Raw genomic sequence first — 15,046 nt, 5'->3', positions numbered from 1 at the left:
GAACAGCTTTAATGTAAATGAACGTTGAAATGCTCAGACACATATTTTACCTCTTTAGCTCAAATCATGCAAAAATGTTTCAGGTTGGTCCAGCTAACATGTACTGTACATGCATTCTAATGCAGACAATGCTTTTACAAATCAAAGGGATAGTTCACCCAAAAATGAATATTTTGTAATCATTTATTCACCTCCATACAGTTTCAAACCCGTACGACTTTTGTTCATCTCTGAAACACAAATGAAGATATTTGAATGAAATCTGTGAGATTTCTGTCTCTCCATTGACAGTCTACGCAACTACCACTTTCTGACTTCAAAAAGTTCATGAAGAGATCGTAAAATAATCCATATAAATAAGCGGTTTAGTCCAAATTTTTAGACACAATCACTTTATATGATGAACAGATTGAATTTGGGCTTTTATTCACAGAAACGTTCATTAACGCACAAATCAGTTATGGTAAACAAAAGCTCAAGCATGTTTGCTTGACATGCAAGAACCAATGAGGTTCATTCGCATATGTTATGCAGCACGTTTGATCTTCCGCAAGAACCAATCAGGTTCATTCTCTTGTGGTTCAAGCATCAAGCAGGTTCGGTTGAACTTCTGTTTATGTTCACAAATCAATGTTTATCTGTGAATAAAAGTATAAATTCAATCTGTTCAACATATAAAGCGATCGAGTCTTCAGAAATTTTGGACTAAAATTGAACTAACCCTTTAAGTGAGTTTGCTCTTGTAACTGACAGGCTGTACTTCCTGTCTTACAGCCACCATGCAGGTTTAACTTAAAAAAATGAAGTAACCTGGTTGCCTTAAAATCGAAAAATTTGAGTTAATACAATGAAGGAGATTGATTTAATCATCAGAAACTCAAAATATTATGTTATCTGAACCACATAAATTAGGTTGATTTGACAAAAGAAAAAATGTTGTTAAATTGACAAATCATGACAGTATTTTTTTTACAACGAGGTTGTTTCATCAGTAGGTTAGCATTAGATGTGGCAGTTGTGTACAGAGCTAAAGGCGAGTGTGTGGTTGGTTCATAAAGCTGTAGATGCTTCAGCAAGGTTGAAGGCTTCTGGGAAGCTTCTTTGAGCATATTGTTGGGCATTTGTGATATGCCCGTGAGGTTGGTGGGCAAACTGGTACCGGACATTTAGGTGGACGGTGAGGTAGGGTTAATCACGCTTCTATGGAGTGGGAGGTCAGGGAGCCGAGCAGACCCGTCACAGTGGGAGAATCCTAGAATCTTATCACCGCCACACAGACATGCATCCGCGCTGATCTGCTCACCCTCACGGCCAACACGCGCGTACCCTTCCCCCAGCCCCACGCTCGCTTCCTCGCCACAGCCTGAGCCAAGACAACAGCGACAGCCAGCAGAGCCCAATAACCCTGCTGGACCGCTTTGCTGGAGACGTTGAGCGCTACATACAAGCAAACAAGAACGGGCAGAGTATCAAAGCCTAATGCATGATCGGTAATTGATTCCAAGATCACTAATGTAAATCGTATCATTTCATGTACACAACAACAACATTTTCTAACACTTCAGAAGGTGCGATCTAAGATTTTATCTCAAATGTGAAACTTGGTGCATCACTAGCACAAATGGTTTACTTATCTCTGCATATTAATCTGGGATCCAATAATTTATATGAACTGAACAAAATGTAATTTTCTTCATTTCTTCAATTATTCATAAAAACTCAGTTCTTGGAAACAAACCCGCTTTTTAATATGTGAATCTTTTGTCAGTCAATTCAATATTGCACTCTAAACAATGTTGGGTTGTTTCAACCCAAATTTGGGTCAAATATGGACAAACCCATGTGTTGGGTTAAAAAATGTCATTTAAAAATTTCAACCCAACTTCAAATTTCACTTACAGATGTAAATTTTTTAATGACATTTTTTAACATATTTGACCCAAATTTGGGTTGAAACAACCCGGCATGATTTTAGAGTGTGCAATTCACAAAATGAATTCATAATTTGGGTTGCATTTTATTCTGATGGTCCCTTTTGAACATTCTGATGACAATAAGTAACTTTGCTTCAACTAATTCTCTATTAGTAGACTATCTGCAGAACACCATTAAATGCTGGGTTGTTTTAACCCAATTTTGGGTCAAATATGGACAAACCCAGCCATTGGGTTAAATTTTTAAATCACATGTTTAACTCAATGGCTGGGTTTGTCCATATTTGACCCAATATTGGGTTAAATCAACCCAGCATTTTTTAGAACTAACATGCTGTACATTCAGAGTACATATCTAAAAATTTGGCAGGTGGCAACCAGATTTGAAAAACAACAACTTTTCTTTATCATGAACTCCCTTACACTCAAAACACTGCTGGGTTGTTTTAACCCAAATTTGGATCAAATATGGATTAACCCAAATGTTGGGTTAAAAATGTGATTTAAAATTTGAACCCAACATCAACTTTCACTTTCAACTGTACATTTTACATTTTTAACCCAACATTTGGGTTTGTCCATATTTGACCCAAATTTGGGTTGAACCAACACAGCATTTTTTGGAGAGTAATGACCCAAAATTATTCAAAAAGTGACACTGACCACTGTGATCATTTTATTGAACATTTCTTCATCTGTAACTGTATTAGGTGTGCGGATCTCAGCAGCGACCTTGCCCGGCCTTCCTCCTCAGGGTGTGGAAGAGCGAGAGGAAGAGAGGCTCCAGTGCTGTGGGAGGCAGAACGCCTGAGGGCCTGGGTGAGGCGTGAATGAGCAAACCCAATGAGCTGCTGCAGTGGAGGAAGACACGTCACCATCCCTCTGAAGATCTCCACCCTTAACACTCACCACTGTACACAACAATACCCCTCCAAACCATAACACACAATATCTGCCAGGCAGCTGTTTCACAAATTGGCGAGTTTCTCCTTGAGACATGCGGCTCCAGAATATGTTCACATATCTTAGGTGAGCTGACAAATGTCTCTTCAGACAGGTACATGTCTCGTAAACAATGACAGGCATTGTTTTATTACAGTACATGCATGATACATGTATTGCCTAGGGTGCATGGTACTGTATATACATGCTATAAGGGCACATGGAACTCTAGTGTATGAATTTTCAATCAAATATGATTGACACATTTCTACCCACCTACTGCTCTAGGGAATACTAGCATGGTATGAAAACGAAGCCAATGTGAAGAACATTGCGTGACAATTCATCTACTATCCTTTCAAGGGACAATTCACCCATGAATTCAAATTCTGTTACCATTTACTTTCTTTCCAAACAACGAAAGGATACAGTGACCAGGAGCAGTCAAGCTTAAAATAATTGAAATCATTTATTTATTTATCAACTTTTTATAATTGATTTACTTGATGTTACCTGACAGCAATGATCCGATGCATGGCCAATTAAGCTATTTAATTTGAGTTGCAATGAACTTTTACTAGCCAGCCATGCTAAAAATGTAGTTAAATACACATTTTCTTAATGTGTGGTATAAATAAAAACAAACATGTTAGGTGAAATTATCATATTTGTAATTGTATGATATTTATGCTGCATCGTTTTTTATTGTTGCAGTGTGATAATTGCCAACTTATCCCAAAAAGCAGACAAAATGGTTCTGCATATTAGTGTTAGTTGTAAATAAACACATCTCTAGTACACGCTAATTAACTTTTTAGAGACACTCCAGAACATACGGATTTTTACTTTGAATTGCAAAATTGGAGGTGGGGGTGGTGTTGGTGAAACCTCTCTCTCTTTCCAACTCAAGCGTCGAGCCTGCATTAAAAGAATCTCGGATAAATGCAACTTGAGAATCTGTTAAATAAATGGTACCTCTCACACGCTCACGCGCTCACACTCTCCCACCATCAACCCTCCCAACACACTCACACACAAATACACACAAACGCACACACGCAAGCAAGCACACCCGCAGAAACAGATTAAGCTCAAATCAATGGCTAGAGCTGAAGCGGAGGAGAGATTTCACCCTGGCTTCTCGTTAAGGCCTGGCTGAGGCGCGGAGGCTCGGGGGAGTGTTATTACCAGGGTGATGGTTGATAAGACGCTCGTTCCTCCACGCCGCGTCCCGCGGGACAGATACATCGCGCAGCCATGGAAACCGTAAGGCAAGGTGTTATGCTATAATTGGGCCGGTGCTTTTAACAGCACAGCCAGGTATGCCAGCGTCTTCAAATGAGAAATTATACCATGGTGTGTGGAGGAAGAGGAAGAGGGAGCGAGAGAGTGAGCAAGCGGAAGCGTAAAAGCCTTGGTCCTTCAACCAATACTGCAGCTTCTCTCTCTCTCTCTCTGCGTCTGTAACTCTCCACGTATAGCCAATATGAGGTGTCAGCTGGGATACATTTAAAGGAGAGAAATGTTTTTACGCTCCTATCCATATTAGAACATCAAAATTATTTTAAATTACTTAAAAATCATACGCTAAAGTCACGTTGAAATCAAAATGTACCCTATGGAGGTGAGAATCATGACTGTCTATAGCCTATCTAGTGTGACATTGGCTGTGTGTGTCTGAAAGCAACACATTCTCATCCTTTGGCGTCATATAGGTGACGCCATATGACATTTCGTCAAAATACTACGCACATGGCACTGTTATGGGTAGATTTAGGTCTGGGGTAGGGTCTGCGTCTCATACTGACGCTAAAGGATGCTAGTAGTCACCTATATGACGCCTTGGGTTCTGCGTGTTAAATTGACGCTTAAGGGTGTCATGTGCGTATTATTTCGACGAAATGTCATATGGCGCCACCTATATGACGCCAAAGGATGAGATCTGCCCTGTCAGGCTATGACTCATTTAACGGGATAGTTCACCTAAAAATGGGTGATTCTCACCCCTCATGTCGGTCAAACCCGCAAGACCTTCGTTCAACTTCGTAACACAAATCAAGATATTTTTGATGAAATCCAAGAGCTTTCAGAGTCTGAGCCCCTAGACTGCAATGTAATCACCACTTTCAAGGTCCAGAAAGGTAGTAAAGACATCGTTACACTACCTTTCTAGACCTTGAAAGTCTATGGGGCTCTCCGATTTCATCAAACATATCTTAATTTGTGTTCCAGGGATGAATGAAGGTGTTATGGGTTTTGGAACGACATGTGGGTGATTTTTTTTTTTACTCAACTATCACTAAATCAAACGCACATGATTGTGGGATGTCATAGGCAGTGAGGGATGCTGCCTTCAAAAATAATCAGATGTAAGATTCAGATATGCCTTGTTGCCTTCCTTCGTATATAATGCCAAGTGGAGACAGAGATGGCCGAAAAAAGTGTTTTGTGTGTTATATTTACATTATTTTAATTTTTTCATTTCTTTTTAAATACATACTTAAAAATAGTGCATGGTTAACACCGTTGGTGAGTTTAAACGCTTGATAAAGTGCAATTAAGCGGGCAAATGTTATACTAATTATTTTGCAATTTGTTAGCAACTTATGTTTTTGAGGCTCAAAACAGTTTCAAAATTCACCGCCACAGTTTGAGCCAGATGCCTCAGCTGCTCTCAACCAACTGTGCAAACTAATGACATGAGAGGAAATGATGTCAGATTTAACGCACATTGCCTTGGAATGACCATTATTTTCGTATTTTCTAAACTGTATACAAGCATGCTGCATACATGCATATGCAATTATTAATTTGAATAATAATTAAATTAAAACTTTACTTAATGAATTCTAATAAATGAACGCAGTACGGATTTATTTGCATTGTCTTCAAATAACAATTCATCTTCAGAAATATATATGTGCTATCGCTTAAAAATTATCGCTTATTTTTTCTTCTTCGAATGAACATGCAGACTTTTAATGACAAGCTACCTTTATTACAGTTTACCGTGGGCATTTATACCTAACAAACCAACATGAGAAATACAATAAACACACACACACACACACACACGGGTTGTGTTGTTTACAGACTTTGAAAGCTCCAGGAGGGACTTGCAGGGGATGAGCGGAGAGGTAGGTGCAGGGTGCAGAAATAGAGGAGAGGAGAGGGGGAAGAGTTTCGACGGGCAGCCGCTCGCTCTGCAGGCGCTGTTGATTACGATCAATTTCCCTCGTATCGACGCACGCTCTGGCCCTGAGCGCTAGTCCCTCCTGCTTTTTACATGCTACGTGCTTTGTGTACCATGACACCTCTCTCTCTTCCTCCTCACTCATTCACTCTTTCTTTCTTTCTCACCCTGCCTTGCCTTCAGTTCTTTCCCGCACGGCCTTTGGAGCGAGAAGCACCTATGACTCATTCCGAATGTGAAGCTAGGAGGTCTCTTAGGACGGCAAAGTGTGAGCAGCGCAATTAAAAACAAACAAACAAACAAACAGCAGCAGCCTGTCTCAAACATGCGTTTCCTGTTTTCCGAAATAAGTGCTGGGTTGTTGGGTGCAGCTCGGCAGCTGTTTGGATGCTGGGATGGTGTTGTCGGATTGGAGGCCGTGCGCAAACAGACGGACGGTCGGTAGCAGTAATGGAAGGGAAAAAAAGTGCTCTTCTGCAAGAGTGAGACCGCAGGCAGGCAGAGTGCGAGAGGGCGCACCCCTCAACGCTCTATCTCTCTGCTCTTGGCAGCCTCCATCCAAATTAATTGCATCTCCGAGAGATGGGAGAGAGAGAGAGGGCGAGCAAGATGGCCCCACCGCTAGGTTGGTATTGCTGTGGGGGAATCATTTAAAATTCTACCTCCCGTGTGGTTCCTGGTTTCCAGTTTAATGACCCCCACCCTTTTTGCTCTTACTATCTGCACCCCTCCCTCGGTTTCTTTCCGAGTTGCCTCGATCCCTGGTCCGTTCTGTCTCTGCCTCTCAGGCACCTACAAAGGACTCTCCCCCCACAACGCAGGCGGCTGCCGCAGTTCCACGTAACGCCCCACTCACCAATTACCAATCTGACATCCTTTCCTGTCCCCCAGGGATTGCGACTCCACACCTGTTGTCACAGACGACAAACGAACCCTTCCGCTGATTTCTGAAAGCCACGTGACTGTCGCTGCAGCGTGTTCAAGCAAGGTGGGAGCACAAAATCAACTTGATTTCTTTCCAGAATGATCTGAATCAAGCAGCGCCGAGGACAGAGAGGCCATTAGGGGTTTTCTACATCCGGACGCCCCGTGAACACCCACTGACATTTACACAGAGTTTGGCAACCGTGTGACTCACCTGTGACTATAAGGTAAATAGGAGACGAGAAGAGAAGAGGGGAAAGAAAGAGACCTAGAAGCAGGGGAGATGGGAACATGGAGGTTGTTCGCTTTGGGTCGTGGCCCACCTTGACAGTCACCGGGGTCTGGGACCATCTGGCCTGCGTGTGTGCAAGCGTGTCTTGCCAGGTCTCTGGGCTCCTGTCACCTGCATCAGTGGAGGATAGCAGGAAGGAAGCGCTCTCATTCAGCCAAAAGAGAAAGCGAGAGCGAAATTGGGTGCTGAGCGCCAACCAATAAGACTAAGGACGCAACCCACTGCATACAAAGGGAGCCTCGATAGCCCACATATACAAGGTTAGCATGATTCTGTGCTCCAGTGTGTGCACGTACGAAGTTGTTTTCCATTTCATTCTGGTTGGGTGCGGTATGTTCTGGCTCCCCCGGTCTCTCCCCTGTTTGGTCAATAGCAGCGCACAGCCTGCGGATCGATGTGGGGTCAATAGCTCTCAGACGCCTGCCTCTTTGTGCCCGTGCTGATTTAGCTAGCGTCCATTCCTCTTTTTTTTAACTAGTTTTCTTTTATGAGCGTCTCACTTAAATACGTCGGCAGCCTGAAATTAGAGACGCGGCAGTAAATCTGTGACGTCTGGAGCTTCGTTTGCTCCTTTCTCTCTGGCCAAACATACTGTAAAAACATACTCTCTGAAAGCATTGACTGTTGCCTGAATCTTCTTGCATCACAACACAATCTCTAACTTACCTCCCTTGTGATTGTGTGTGTGTGTGTGTGTGAGGGATTGTGTAAGTACCGTTAAGGGTATGTGTAATTGAGATATTTGCAAGATCTTATCTCTCATCTGTTTCTACTCTCCTTTCTTCACCTTTCCACACAGCTGTGTCCAGGCCAAAGTTCTGCTCCACCACAAACCTGAGAGTCTGCTTTCACCGTTGGCTTATATTTCATAGCTATGTTGTTGTGGGCCACATGGATCAATGGTTAGGGCGTGTGTTTATGTTTCACAGGAGTCAGACAGTGAATCATTGATTGCAATGGAGGTAAATAAAATGCATGGATGGAGAACCTATAAATATCGTGGATAGTTTTGAAAGTTTTTCGATTCACCACTGAATACACCAGGTGGGACTCGCATGAATCTCCAGGTTGGCAGGTGCTGGTCTAGATGTCCGTTTTCTAGCAAAACCTGTCTTGTTTACCTTGCTGGTGCAGATAGTACAGAATGTAACCTTACTCTAGCATTGCATCAATTTTGCAAAGAGGACATATTTTTTATTTAATTCTGAAAAGTGTGATAAGTCAGGGGCCGTGTTTCCATTAGCATGCTGGCAATTGATCCAAATGCCGATTGATCGGTAAATCTCACACCTCATTGACATATTGGTCCGTGGCCATTTTGTGTCAGAGAGATAAAAGGGAGGGTGTTGTAACCTCAGACACACAAATACACGCAAGCACAGGCTATTTGAAACACATAAAGAGACCTAAGTGTCCTCGTCCTGCACGTCAGTGTTCCAGATCTCGCTTCCCCTCCGAAGCTAGCGGCGTGATGGAGAGGCTCCTAGTGAGCGGAGCAGCATTATGGTAATTGTCATTACCGAGGCTGGAGCGGATGCGTGACTGACGCCATTAGAGAGAGTGCAATTACAGTAGGGTTTGGCGACCTTGCTGACTGGAGGAGGTCAGGGCTTCTCATTAGAGCGGCGTGGAAGGCAGCCCAGTGTCTCCAGCCTGCCAATCAATACCAGCGCTCCCCTGGCCTGAACTAATCACAGACCTGCCGCCCAGACCCACCCTCTCAAAGAGAGCACGGGATGAGGAACGTTGATGATGTGATACACACACACACGCGCATTGACGTTCACAGCTAAACAACCATGTATAGATCTGGTCAAAGAATCTGAGCGTCGGTTCTGATTTTCAAGGCTGGGCGTCGCTTGAAATTTGACACCGTGATCCGTCCCTGACACTAGAGCGTGTTAGCTGAGATTGGTCACACAACATGTCTCCAATGCACTGGAGTCAAATGTTCACACTGCAAAATATCTGGATGTAGCGTCATCACTTGTGTGCAACGTACTGATGTAATGTGCAGTTATTGCAGTGTGTCGGTAATGTTTTTGTTTGCACTATAATAATCGTGTGTTTAATGTAGTTTGTAGATTCTTATGCGCCGAGGTGAACGTGCATGTGCGTGTGTGCGGGGCAGGCGAGCTCTGAGTTAGTCGTCCTCAGAGACAGGGAACGAGAGGGGGTGGGTTGGTATTGTTGGGCCGGAGGGCTCCAAGCTCCAGCACATTTCCGCACCGTTCGCACTCCACTGCCTCAGTCACCAGCCGTGCCTATTAAATCAAGGGCCCCACTCTACAAAGACTGCCAATTATGCCCGGCCGAGCCGCCATTCTGCCTCTCTCTCTCCATTTCTCTATTTTCCCTTCCGCTGTTGCTTTTCTGGGTAAAAGCCCAATGTGGAAAACCTGATTTCATCTCCACCAGTTCCATTATACTCCGTTACTGGTGAAGTCGAGGTGAAAACATGTGAAATGGTGTAAAGACAGTTTCATCTGAGCTGGATTATAAATGTGTTTAAGACAGCTGATTTGCCAGGGCGTCTGAGCCTATTCCCATGACCGATTCCTAAAGCTTAGAAACAAAAAAATCCCAACTCTCAAAGGTCCACTAGCATTCCCCCCAGATCACCCTTTAAATGTCCAGGCGTGAGATACATTTTAGGCTTGTGCAAACTGATAGTCAAAGAGTTGTAATATACCTGGAGAAAGCTATTTAGTCTTCCCATTCATCACAATCTGTCAGTTTACACCTGCTATTAACATTCTCAGGTGATCTGATCACAAATGGTCAGCAGACAGAGACCTTGCTTTTGCCTTTAATTAAAATGCAACTCAAATAAGTCTCCTGTGACCACAGCATTCAGACTTAATCGCTTACTACATCAGTATGTATGTTTCAAAGCATGAAGAAAAAAATAAATCTTGCCACAAATAAATTGCTAATAGCATTGCATGCTCATACATAACACTATTATACCGACGTATACATACGAAGAGTTCAGATGCAAAAGCCTCTAAATGCCATTTGAAATTTTCTTCTTTAATGATGATTTTTATCAAACTTGTAAATTTAAGTTCAGTAATTTCACTTAAATAACAATTAATAGGTAATTTTCATTGACACTTAAGTGAAATTACTGAACTTACATATACAAGTTTGATAAAAATCATTAAAGTAGAAAATTTCAAATGGCATTTAGAGGCTTTTGCATCTGAACTCTTCATACTTACTTTAAATTATATTGGACTATCTAATCTTCTCAATCATTTTATTTATGTCTTTTTTTCCTAGTTAAAATCATTTACATAAGATAAATTTACTTTACAAACAAACAAATGATGACCTGTATTTGCATTTACAACATATTTTAAAAAGGACCTATTATGTCTTCTTAAAGGACAAGTTCGGTATTTTACAGCTAAAGCCCTGTGCACAGGAACAATCCTTTATAAAACGCATAAAACTTTAGTTTACAAAGACGTGAAACTCACCGAGTGGTCTGGGGTGTTTACTGATATGCTCACACAAAAATCACTGTAAAAGATGCTTTCCAACAGGTTTTATCGTAGTTTTTGTACAACTCCATTGACTTGTATTGTATGTTCTGTGATGTACGGTATTACTCCGCTGCCGGAAACGGAAATGGGGTTGTTTGTATTCTCTCTGTAGTCTTATGCAGTTGCGGTATCGTAGGCTACACTATACAAGTGGTTTGCTTGCAATTGGCAAAAGTGCATTATCGCCACCAACTGGGCTGGAGTGTCTATTATTCATTCTCTCAACGGAAGAATGTACGGTTGTGAGGCGTTCGAAAAAAAGGTCTACAGTTTTACAACGAATGCTAAAACACCTGTTGGAAAGCATCTTTTGCAGCGATTTTTGTGTGAGCACATCAGTGAACACCCCAGACCACTCGGTGAGTTTCACCCCTTTGTAAACTAAAGTTTTATGCGTTTTATGGAGCCCGTTCTCATCCCAAAGCGCCATATAGGACGCTTTTGCAAAAGCGTAAATATCCAACGCACATGGCACCCTTTAACGTGAAATGAGACGCAGATATATTTGGGCAAAAGGTGCCCCCTAGTGGTCTAACCCTTACCCTACACCATACCTAAACTTAACCATAACTGAAGCGTCTCATTAGACGTTAAAGGGTGCCATGTGCGTTGGATATTTACGCTTTTGCAAAAGCGTTGTATATGGCGCTTTGGGATGAGAATGCGTTGGTTTTATGAGGGATTGTTCCTGTGCACCTATGCATTGTAGAGGTGTGTGGGGGTGCAACCACAGAATCCGAAAATTCTCGGGACAGCAGCATCTGTCTAAAAAAAACAATCTTAACCATTCGGTTTCATCAGAAACGATCTTAAAACAGGGCATTAATTGTAAAATAACGAACTTGTCCTTTAAAGTCGGCGTGAAACGGAAGTTGAGATTGTCATTTTTTCCTTGTCGTGACGTTTATCCGAGTGAAACGGCTCCTGAAATTGAAATAAAATGTAGGGCAGGGCTTAATTTTGTCCTTCGGGAATTGATTGGATTGTTGGAGGTTGGGCGTTGCAAACAAAATGGAGGCAGATTTGAATGCGATTCTCTGAGAGGCGGTTCACCGATAGCCGCACCCTCATCGAACAAGAGGTTGTTTCGATGGGGGAGGGAAGGGTAATGTATTTGATTAAAGATCATAAGGGTATGAGTTTTAAAAAAATAATGACGTGCACAGATAAATCATTTATAATAAACACTGCAGTATTACATATAAAAAGAAGATTTGTCAAATTTTGATTTTGTTTGAATGTTCAAAAACTACTTTGTTATTACAATGTTGCTGCACCTCTTTTCCCAGTCTGTCAGTAACTCTCTAAGAAGCCCCTCCTTCTGAAAAGCACAATGTGCTCTGATTGGTTGACTGGACCAGCACCTCTTTTCCCAGTCTGTCAGTAACTCTCTAAGAAGCCCCTCCTTCTGAAAAGCACAATGTGCTCTGATTGGTTGACTGGACCAGTGTGTTGTTATTAGTCAACCGCTTCGAGCATTTTTCAGAAACACTGCGACTTTCAACACACTACAAACGCAACTTTGCCGTATGCATAAGCTTGAGGAATAGTGATACGTGTACCTTCCTGGAAGAAAACTCAAGACTACGAAGTGTTTCAGGGAGTTCAGATATAGATAATGACTCTCTTGAGTCGCACTTTGTAACTTTGCAGACCTATTTCGTGCTCAAACAGCAACATTACACACTAAGGAAGTTGAAAATGTAACAAACATAATAGACCCTCAAAACATGATAAGATATTCAAATGAATTGATTCATTTGGAAAGAATAAACAGATTCCCTAAAATGAATCAGAATCAGAACATTTAAGGATTGTACATTTGATTATTGCCGAAAACTGTTATTAAGTTAGCAACATTGCTACTCTTAGCTAGTTACTCCCTGTTTTAAGATTTCACAGCAACTATGCGTGTATGCATGTATAGGCATGTGTTTATGGGGAGGTGGCTGCTCCCTGACATGGTTGCCTTGTGAAAGTGACCCCAGGCAAAGCTTTTCTCCCCGTGGAAAACACGAGTCCTTTAGAGACCCAGATACTAGGCAAACACCCCACACTGTTTCTGTATTCCCATAACTCTCACTCAAAGACAACTTCCAAAGGCAGTAGATGAAGACCAAGCTAAAAGGAATGTCTTTACATTAACCGCAGGTGATCTTGGAAATGAATCCGAGCGTATTGAAATGATACTCAGTATTTCTCTCACTATATGCTCTCTTTGCACAGACGCATACATTTCACGGCTGCAGAGATTTCCGAGTGTGCGTCTCTCTCTTCTCCTCTGCCTGCTGAGATACACAACTGAACCCCAATGGAAAAGAGTGGTGAGATAGTGGAGCGGTGTCAGTGTGTGTGCGCGTGTGTGTGTGTGTGCCACGCAACCAGGGTGACGGCCGCTTGTTTACCGGCCTCATTATGTCAGCTCGCTTCCTCAGAGGCTGTGGCAGGTCACGCCAAGGCCTTCTGTCCACCTACACACACACACACTCACGCACGCACACAATAATGTATTGCAGCAATGGGGTGAAGGACAATGCAAACAATTATTTGGGATTGGACATCTCAGACAGACCACTGAAGTGGCCAATACTATTGAGCCTTCATTAAAATATGTTCATAATCTTCGTCTTTTATGCACTCACACCAGACAATCTTGTTAGGATTTTTTACTAAACTGCGAATCGCTAAAGTTTAAGTCGTCTTCTACATCCATGACATAGTTGAAAATGCTCTTTGTACATTTGCATGTATAGCCAAATGCTATTTCCCCTTTCGTTCCAATTATAGAGAGATGCGCTCGTATTACCTGTCAGGACAGTTGGGGCAGCACCAATAATTGGGCCAGTACTGAACTTCCAAAAGTTGTCGGACTTGCAAAAAAGCACACTACTATTATTAAGTAGCTTAAAGTTAGCACATCAGTTCATTAAGGGATATTTTTTTTCCATGGACAATTCTATGTCTAATTCAAATGCATAATTCACTGGAGTTGTTGTTGCGCATAGATCATATGCGGGAAAGATGTATGCGGGCGCATGTATGTTACCTGCGTGTGTTCTCCATCTCTGCAGTCCTCACATCCATAATCCCTTTTATTGAAATCCGTGTCACCTGCTGCCTGCGTCGTCCAGCACCCTGAAGCGCCAGCCGGCTGGCACTGCGATGGGCTCTGTGTGTGTGTGAGAGAGAGAGAGAGCGATAGAGAGGAGATTATCAAGTCTAGCTTACTTTGATTGCATTCAATATGCAGAAGACATTCACAGAGAAACAAATTAATCACACATTTCTCCTAGTACATTTTACAGGATCATTAACAATCAGATTCCATTATAAAAATGCATTAGAACAATTAGATCATCACTGCTGGATAAACAAGCTAAGCTGGTTTAGCTGGTGACCTTATTGCTTATAATAGTTACCAGTGTAATACATGTTTTGGGCCTTTTCTTGCTGGTTTTGGCTGGTCAACCTCACAGGTGGAGTGAGTGTAATGCCAGAGAAAGCTATATATATACACACTGTAGTGTAGATACATGTTGGTAATCATAATTGATGCCTAGGAATAATGCTGCCTGTAAATGAGGGTCTTGGATCAATTTCCTCACCCCACATCATAATTACTAGAGGGAAAGAAAAACTGGCGGCTGTGGACAACTTTATAATATGCTGAGTGCAATTATTAAATTATACTGTATGTGAAATTAGGGTTCATGCTAGATTAAAAGATTGACACAGATCCTGTTGAAGGTTGGTGCCACGGTTGCGAATTTAAGAATTGGCCTCCTTTCAGTTCATGAGGATGAACTTGAATTTAATTGGCCAAAAACCACAGGACTCACAAATCAAAGAAATTCAACACAGGTAATGCATTCTGCTTTCTATAAGTGACATTTCTGAAAAGACAGATCTGCTGTAAAGCCTTTTGCTCCAACATGTTGTTCAATTCAATTATTTCTATTTAGAAGAAAACTTCACAACCAGTTGATTGCAGTCAGAATTACCTTTTATTTCTTGTAAGAATTCCCCCAAAACTTTGTTTTGGCTGTTGACATTTTAGTCTCATGCTGCACGATCAAACAGTCCGTCTGATTCAAACAAACAGGTTTAGCATTAGCATAGCCCTAATTGGACTGATCCATTTGTAGTTTTGTATGGGGGAGGGGAATAGCAGCTAAATATATATTTTTTTTTTGTTATGTTTTCTTGTGTG

At 41.9% G+C, this 15,046-nt stretch overlaps 1 long non-coding RNA gene across 1 annotated transcript in view; it reads right to left on the bottom strand.

Moving 5' to 3' along the window:
* Positions 1-14,971, bottom strand: part of LOC120494625 (uncharacterized) — a 45,576-nt gene extending 30,605 nt beyond the window's left edge. The window contains exons 1-2 of the long non-coding RNA XR_005625873.2: positions 14,838-14,971; positions 13,883-14,005 (exon numbers count right to left, since the gene is read on the bottom strand). This is a non-coding gene — a long non-coding RNA (uncharacterized LOC120494625). The remainder of the gene's footprint in view (positions 1-13,882; positions 14,006-14,837) is intronic.
* Positions 14,972-15,046: the final 75 nt, after the last annotated feature.

Source organism: Pimephales promelas, chromosome 19, assembly GCF_988280905.1.
Source record: "Pimephales promelas chromosome 19, fPimPro1.hap1.1, whole genome shotgun sequence".
NCBI classification, from domain to species: Eukaryota; Metazoa; Chordata; class Actinopteri; order Cypriniformes; family Leuciscidae; genus Pimephales; species Pimephales promelas.
The sequence above is the reverse complement of the archived record's forward strand: the minus strand, read 5'-3'. Positions and strand labels throughout refer to the sequence as shown.